Raw genomic sequence first — 9,934 nt, 5'->3', positions numbered from 1 at the left:
ATTGAAAAGTACAAAAATTTATTGATATAATACACAAATTTTTGAAGCATGGCACAAAAATTTTTTTAATAATAAATTTATTGATATAATATAGAAATTTTGGTATATAACATATACATTTTTGGTACAAATATATTTAGTTAGTTAAATGAGTCAATATTATCAGTATATATTTAATGGAATAAAATTTTTGCAGAATTTACTTTTAAGAGACTAAACAACTAACTTTTTTAACATTAATTTTAAAGGAACAAAAATGTCCTCATGGTTCATATTTAGCATACTAATATATCCTGTAATAATGATTTTAAAACGACTGAATTTACTTTACATGATTAATTAAGATTGGTTGTATTAGGGGAATAATAGAAATCTTACATATAAAAAGATTAAAATATTCTTATACTTATTAACTTTTAAAAGACTAAAATAATGTTTTAAGATGAATCATAAAAGACTAAATATCCTTTTTATAATAAAACTTGTTTAATTATATTAAAAATTATGAATCTCAACTTTTAAACAGACTAAAATATCTATATATGTTCAAGAGAATAAAGCAACTTTTGAAGATTAATTAGAAAAAAAGTCTAAAAGAATACCATCATAAGACCAGATTATATTGTTTGATTGTATTAGAAAATAAAAATTTGAATATAATTTTAAAAACACAAAAATATTCTTGTAATTCATATTAAGTACTAAAGTAATTTCGATCATTAGCATAAAAAGGACTAAATTACTTTTATAAAATTAATTAAAATTATTTTATTATATTAAAAATTAAAAAATTTAATATAAAGTTGAAAAGACTAAACCCTTATATTTTAACTTTTAAAAGCTTAAAATAATTTTTTAGAATTAATCTTAGGAGACTAAAATACTCTTTCATAATAAAGGTTATTTAATTGTATTAAAAATTATAATTTTAAAAACAAAAACTTAAATGTCTCGTTAATTAAATTTTAGATTCATATTTCTTTATTGAATTATTAAATCATACCAACATTTTTTTAAAAAAAATAAAGATTGCTGAGGGTCAATGATTCATACAAGTAAAAATCGAGCGCATAAAATTTTGCATGTAAAACTATCGGATTATATTACATGTATACTAAAATTAACTACCAAAATTATTAGTATAAAATATATATTAGAATATAAATACACAATAAAAATAAATTAAACTATATATATTTATACATAAATATATTGGTGGCTAATTTTAGTGGCTGATTTTAACGTATAAATAATATTTTTGAAAACGTATAATATGTTGTCTACATTATCAAACTTTTGATTCTCATGAGTTATAATTAAAATTGAGTTTATATGATAAAGAAAAATTAAAAAAAATTAAAAACATGTATTTACGCAAGAACCCCAACATTATTATCATCAATTCTATTACTTATTTTGGTTCTTTAATTAAGCACCTAAAGATACTTTCACCATGCTAGAAAGCTCCATGTTTTGGTGCCTAAATATGTATAAGTAGGTTAAATCATCATAATTACAAAATGATGGCACGACATATAGTATAATGATTGCAATGAAAATTAATGTAAGAGAAAAGAGACGAGAGAGTTCATGGGATGCATAAAATAGTGGTCATTTTCAGATATATACATCTATCTGCAGAGCTCAAAAGCTAATTGGTCCAGTTAGATGACATTTAGGAAGAATAGTGACATACGTTGGTTTGTGTTTTTAACTTTTTTGACATATCATATGATGAAAATTATTAAGTTTCATAAAAGACGTATAATAATAGTTCGTTTCTAATTCACAGCTATTAAAAATATCTTTGAGAATTACCTAACAAATATAACAATGAAAGCTATATATCCCTTGCTCCCAACCACCAGAAAGCGAAACTAACAGTAGTCACCCTATTCCCGTGGAAGTTGCAACCTCTCTCCCTCTTCCATGTGAAGTTATGACCTCAGTATTTTGCAACCAAGACCAAATAATAAGCTACGTACCTAGCTAGGGACATGTCATTCTCATCCAACATACAATTTTACATTGCCACACTTCTCAAACTTTTTTATATATATTTATAGTTAAAGAGTCTCGCTGGAACCAATGGCTTATTTATGCAATGTGTACGCCGAAGAGCCTTAATTCAGGTGTCACTTCACTCCCTCCCCGTCGTTAAGGTCTAGAGTTCAAATTTTAGAGGGTGTATTTATGAAAAAAAATGTGATAAATGTGTGAGGAGTGTGTGGGTGTGTTGTGTACCTAGGATTGGGAGTTGTCTAATTTACTGACAAAAAAAAAATACAATGTGTACAATGAGCTATATGAATTACAAAATGAACATCACCCATAATATTCAAAATAACCATCCGGATACTAAAGTTAATAAACATCTCATATCATAAAACCACTCATCCAAAAAACTTAAGTTGATTTTGGGATTCACTAATGATCAAACTCTTAACCTTTCGAATCTAAAGCTCTAATACCATGTCATGATATTACTCATCCCAGAGATAATACTAATACTCCCTAAACTTTCATTATACATATTGTATAAATATTTTATTAACTCTCCATACTTTCTCATAGTTAAAACATCTGCTTTTACTATTACATGGTCATCCTAATATGAATATGTCTCGGGGCATCTTTCAATTTGTGGATGTTTCATTTTGTCTATTATTGTTTTGATTGATGAGCTGCTTGTTATTTATAGTTTGTTAAGATGTCAAAGTCATAAGAGCGAGTATTTCTTTTTTTTATTATTATTTAAAAATAATTCAGAGGCTAGCATGCATTTGCCTCAGGATGTTGCAACTAATTTTCATTAAACCAAAGTTTGACTGGCAGGAATTGCCAACTCAAATAATGATCACATCAAGGTCCATGATTGTGTTGTTGTGTATTAATAATAGTAATAAATTTAGACTTGTATATATTTCCAGTGTTCTGGCTTGAGTTAAAATGATCAAGCACTATTTTATAATGAAAACTGTTATATTATACCATGTTCAATTTAAATGATGAGCTGTTATTGTATTATTTTCAAATTACTAATATTCTTTTATCATAATTGTATGTGTCAGACCTAAGTTTATAAAAATTAGAGGAAAAAATTAAAAAATAATATTGACATAATGATCGTTCATAAAAATATGATCGAAGTAGTATTTTCTAGAAGAATTTTCACATTATGGACCAGTTGATAAAGCAAATGTTATATAACCCGAGTTATTATTTATTGAAACAAGGGTTCAACGCGGATTTAATTAGATTAGATATGGTCAAAATTTTGATCTGATCTGTACTAAAATCATTAGATCGGATCGCATCTAATATGCACAATTTTTAAGTTTGTGATAGTTATTAGTGGTTAAGAGAAGGGAATTGTTAACTCCTTTTTCCGCTGAATATAACTTTTTCTTTTTTAAAGAAACTAAGGAGATGTTTTTACTTTTGTTTCGGAACGAGATGAGAGACATTTTCATTTTGTCTCCTGAGAAACAGAAACAGACATGAAGTAGAGAAGAAGGAGTAACACCCAGATGTATCTTGATTTAGCTATTTAGTGTAATATAGCCTAAATCTAGTCTCTATCACAATTATGATGGAATTTCACTCGCTCTTTTACAAGATTACATACACCAATGCTTTCCTAAGATCTACCCAATCTTATATGGGACAAGTCCAGATTCAAACCTAATTTGAACTTGACTAGGACTCACCCTAACTTTCAATATAGCAAAGTGCTAACCCAAGTTGTAACGGAATCTCCACAGGATTATGATACAAAACAGAAAGATGTACAAAGAACCTTTGAGACACCTTATGACTTTTTCTCATTGTTTAACTTACTGCCTTTTACCTCTCATTGACTTTTTCTTACAAACCTCATAGTGTTTGTCTTTTTCAATGAGACTCAGACAGACTAAACCGAGAAAAAGAAAATACTAAATGAACAACATGAAGGATAAGAACTCAATCAGCTTTGGTAGCTATGAGAACTGAACTCAGTGCTTTTTTCTAAACTCTCCACACAAGCATTCATTTGCCGATCTAAACACAATATCATCCACATACACTTGGACAAACAAGAAATCATTGTTAGATTCTTTAATGAATAATGTAGTGTCAGTAGTACCCCTTAAAAAATTATTTTGTAACAAGAAGACACTAAACTTTTCATACCAAGCTCTTGGAGCTTGTTTAAGGCCATAGAAAGCCTTTAACAGTTTAAAAAAAATGATTAGAAAAATCTTTGTTTTCAAAATTGGGGGTTGAGCTACAAACACTTCTCTATCAATAAATTCATTCAAAAAGGCACATTTGACATCCATTTGAAATATTTTAAAATCTTTGTGGGCAGCATAAGCAAGTAGCAACTGAATAGCTTCCATTCTCGCTACCAGAGCAAAGGACTCATCAAAATCAATACCCTCTTCTTGATTGTTACCTTGAGCCACTAATCTAGCCTTGTTACAAACAACACTACCATTCTCACCTAATTTATTTATGAAAATTCACTTGACTAGTACCGGTTACCTTCTTACCATTTGAATACAGTACAGAGACCAAACCTTATTCTTTTCGAATTAGATTAACTCTTCTTCTATGGCCTTTACCCAAGAGGGATTTTCAAAAGCTTGTTTTATATTTTGAGGTTCTAATTGGAATAAGAAGACAACGTTGTTGGTTTCGGCTTTCTTGTTTGAGGATCTTGTAGTGACTCCATGGGATGGATCTCCAATAATAAACTCGTGTGGGTAGTTCTTTAAGAACTTCCACTCCCTAGGCTTTTGAGAAGAGGTTTCACCTTGGCTTTGACTTGGTTCTGCTTCATTCATCATTCGGAATTCTCTGGCTTTATCAGGAGACAAATCAAAAATGTCTCCTTCATTTTGTGGAGCAGGTTTAAAAATGGCATTCTCCATGAAAGGACCTGATTTGACATTATCTTATTTCACTTGAGAACTTCCCTCAGCTTCATTTTCTGCATCATCATCTTAGACAACATTTAGTATGAAGTTAGTATTGCAAAAAGACATATGTATGGATTCCTCAATAGTTTTATATTCTTGGATGTAAACTCTATAAGCTTTGCTATTGGTTGAATATCCAACAAATAAACCTTCATACGATTTTGGATCAAATTTTTTAAGATTGTCTTTTTTATTTAATACAAAGCATTTGCATCCAAATAAGTACTTAAGATTTGGAGGAGTTCCTTTGCATAGCTCACAAGGAGTTTTTTTAATCCTTTCCTAATGATGGTTCTATTTAGGATATAGTAAGTCGTGTTCACAGTCTCGACCCATAGGAATTTTAAAACTTCATTCTCACAAAATATTACCCTAGTCATTTCTTAGAGACTTCTATTTCTTCTTTTGACAACCCCATTTTGTTGAGGTGTTCTAGGACATGAAATATTTTGAGAAATTCCAAATTTATTACAAAAATTTTTAAAATCTTGATTTTCAAATTCTTGTCATGATCACTTCTTATGTAGGCAACTTTCAAATCCTTTTCATTTTAAATCTTTTTACAAAGAGAAAAAAAGGCATAGAACACATCATTTTTGTGAGCTAGAAAGAGCATCTAAATCTAGAGTAGTCATCAACCACCACCAAGCCATAATGCTTATCTCCTGAATTTTGAGTTCTAGTGGGACGAAAAAGATCAATGTGTAATATTTCTAATGTCCTTTTGGTAGAGATTCCATCCGTGGGCTTAAAAGAAGATTTTGTTTGTTTGTCCAATTGACAAGCATCACAAGTGATTTTCTTGTCAAACTTTATGTTAGGGATGCCTCTAACCAAATTCTTCTTTACAAGCTTAGAAACTTGGTGCATGCTTGCATGTCCCAATTTCTTGTGATAAAGTCATTTTTCGGATTCCATTAAGGTAAAACAAGTTACATTTTGATCTTTTAAATTCTCTAGAGTGAGTCCATTAACATTATTACATCTTTTTGCTTTAAACAAAACTACACCAGATTTTTCACAAATAAGTAAGCAATCTAATTTTCTAAATATAACCAAACATCCAAGATCACGTAATTGACTAATGTTTAGTAAGTTGTATTTCAAACCATCAACAAGAAAACATCATTTATGAAAGAAGAGAAATTTTTACCTACTTTACCTATGACCACTATCTTTTTTTTACCATTATCACCGAAAGTTACAAACCCTCCATCATATTTGTCTAGCTTGATGAAGAATGTAGACTTACCAGTCATATGCCTAGAGTATCTGCTGTCCAAATACCACATGTTGTCCTTTCTTTTGGATGCTAGGCACACCTACACAAAAATCTCAAGTGATCTTAGGTATCTAAATCTTTTTGGATCCTTAAATATTAAACCACCTTCTTTGGCTAAGACCATTGTAGTTGCCAACTATTTTGTACACTCTGTCTCCAATCATTTTCTTACTTATGAAACATTAAATAGGAAAATGCCCATTCCAAATGCATAAACGATAAAACTTTTTTTGTTGCTGTTTTTTCATATTGGTTGGGTTTTGAAATTTTATATCATTCGAAGTGGAAGCCACATTTAAAAAAGGAGATCTTTTAAAAATAGTTTCAGATTTCTTATGAAAATCCAAACCAGCCTTATTATAGAGAGGTTTTTTACTAGTCAAAAGTTTATTCAGATTTTCAGAACTTTGAGCAAAATTGGCCAAATTCTCTTTTAGACATTTTAATTCTTTGTGTAACCTTTCATTTTATTCAAAACAATTCAAGTATGCAATCACAGAATGGTGTTTCTCATAGCCTTTAAGTTTAGCCTTTAGCCGCTTATTTTCTTCAACAAGATCAACAACGGTTTCAGCTTTCCTTAATTTATCTTTGAGAAAACTATTTTCTGCCTTTAGAATGTCATTTTGAGATTTAAGTTCATGATTTTCATTTAAGAAGCCTCTTAGTTTTTCAGTAAGATGATCGATCATAAGATGAAGATCTTCAATAGTAAGTTCAATAAAAATTACCTCATTAGTTTGGTCGGCCATGAGACATGTTTGAGATTTGTTCTCTGATTCTTCCTCTTCGTCTGAATTGTTTTTCAGGTCTTTCCAAGAGGCCATCAACCCCTTCCTCTTTTCTTTGTTGGTTTTTTTTCTTTCTTCAACTTTGGACAGTCAAACTTGTAGTATCCAGCCTCTTTACAGTTGTGGTAGATGATCTTGTTTAAATCCTTTTTTAGTTTTCTTGAACTGCCTCCTTTGTTTCGTTCTTCCAACTTCATTATTTTTCTGAATTTCTTAGCAAAAAGAACAAATTCATCATCAGATAAATTCTTACTGGATTCATCATCTAGGGACTTAGTGAATGATTTGAGAGCAATTCTTTTTTTTTTTGTGTGTCATTTTTCAAATAAGTGGTTTCAAAAGCAAGTAAATTTTCTCTCAGATCATCATATGCCATTTGATTAATACCACTGCTCTCAGCTATAACTATAACCTTAGTTTCTCATTCTTTAGTGAGACTTCTCAGAACTTTCCTCAATAGCACAGGTTCAGGGTGAGTGATCCCCATAGCATACAAGCCATTGATGATGATGTTGAATCTTTCAAACATTTCATCAACAATTTTTCCTTCTTTCATGGAGAACATTTCGTACTCCTTACTTAGCATGTCTATTCTGGTCCGCTTGACTTGGGAAGTGCCCTCATGGGTGACTTGTATCTTGTCCCAGATTTCTTTTGTCGTTTTGTATCTTGATACCTTTCGATATTCCTCAAAGCTGATCACACAATGGAGCATGATGACCGCTTTGGCATTGAGCTCTATCTTTTTCTTATCTTCGTCATTCTATTCAGCCTCAGCCTTGGAAACAACTACACCATCAGCTTCTGTTTTGGTTGGGACTTGTGGACCGTTTAAGATGATTTTTCATATGTTGTAGTCTACTGTTAAATAAAGATCTTCATTCTCTCGTTTCAATAGTTGTAGTTCTTTCCATTGAAAAATAGAGGTCTGTTGTTGGATTGTCCTTCTGTCAGAGTGTAGGCCTCCACATTAGAATCACTGTTGTATGCCATCAGGATCTTTCCTCAAAGTTGCAAAACTTGATCTCTTTGAAACAAAGCTTTGATACCAATTGATAGTTATCAGTGGCTAAGAGAAGGGGGTTGAATATTAGCTTCTTTTTCTGTTGAATATTACTTTTACCTTTTCAAAGAAACTTTGGAGATATTTTTACTTTTGTCTCGTGACGAGATGAGAGACATTTTCATTTTATCTCCTGAGCAACAGAAACATACATGAAGTAGAAAAGAAGGAGTAAGACCCAGATGTATCTTGGTTCAGCTACTTAGTGTAATGTAGCCTACATCTAGTCTCCATCACAATCATGATGAAATTTCACTATCTATTTTACAAGATTACATACACCAATATTTCTCTAGGATCTACCCAATCCTATATGGGACAAGTCCAGATTCTAACCCAATCTGAACTTGACTAGCACTCACGCTCTACCTTTCAACAGCAAAGTGTTAACCCAACTTGTAAGGGAATATCCACAGGATCATGATACAAAACAGAAAGATGTACAAAGAATTTCTGAGATATCTTATGACTTTTTCTCACTGTTTAACTCACTGCCTTTTACCTCTCATTAGCTTCTTTTTTTTTTTATACAAATCTCATCATATTTACCTTTTTCAATAAGACTCAGACAGACTAAACTGAAAAAAGAAAAATACAAAATGAACAACATAAAAAAAACTCAATCAGTTTGGGTAGTTATAAAAATTGAACTCAATTCTTTTTCCTTTTATTTTAATGGACCACAGTGTATAGATTATTTGGGCCATGTCTTCAAACTTGTTTTCCTACAGACAAGCACAACTTAATCATATAAACAATTAATAATTCTCTAATACTGTTTGTTCATCATTTTAATTAAATATTAGTTTTTCAAACTCAACAGTTTGAATTTGATCCGATCGGATCCACACATTTGCGGATTGGATCGGATATCGGATATATCAGCAAAACACAAAAAATAATTTTAAAAACTTATTTTTATTAAAAAATATCAATAAAATTCAATTTTTTATTTTTTAAATGTATTTACTCTAAAAATAATATTAAATATATTTTTTAAATAATAAATTAAAATAATACAACATATATCATAATTATTAATTGAAAAAAAATTATTTACTTATTTATTTTTTTCTTTTTTCAGAATACGTAGATATACGGATCGGATATGCAGGTATCTATACAAAATCCACAATATAATCCTATTATTGTACAGATATAATTCATATCCACAATTTTTATATCAAATTTAGATAAATATTACAAATATACAAATCAGATCTGATCCATGAACACTCCTGAAATAACTAATAAAATTTGCAAAATTATCTAAGAAAACCAATAACGAGATGGATACAAAACGTAATCCAAATTAAATTACATAAAATACGTTATTAAGTTTCCAAATCGTTAACTGATCTTTCAAACCTTTAATTGGGTATATCATACTTTTGCTAATACTAATATCACAGGTAACATAATGAAAATAAGATCTCCTTTGTATAGGTAAAATTAATATACATTAATTTATTCATCAAATTATTAAATAAAGGATAGACGACTAGACCTATCAAGTATGGATATTTCGTTCAGTTGTCGTGTTTATGTGTGTCGATACATTTCGAATATGACATTTATCAACACTCGTTTAATATGTGTGTCTGTGGTGTCTTAATAAAAAAAAATTTTCAGACACACTTAAATACACTTAAATGACATCACGTGTCAGCGTGTCTAGTTTTATTCTTAACTTGTATTTTTAAAATGAGTTTAGAAATAATATATATTATTATTTATTAAACAAAAAATATTTTAAATACTTTATATAATTAAAATATTTAAAATATTTTTTGTTTAATAAATAATAATATATATTATTATTTAAACAAAAAAT

Source organism: Arachis duranensis, chromosome 6 (assembly GCF_000817695.3).
Source record: "Arachis duranensis cultivar V14167 chromosome 6, aradu.V14167.gnm2.J7QH, whole genome shotgun sequence".
In the NCBI taxonomy this organism is placed as follows: Eukaryota; Viridiplantae; Streptophyta; class Magnoliopsida; order Fabales; family Fabaceae; genus Arachis; species Arachis duranensis.
Note: the sequence above shows the minus strand (reverse complement) of the source record.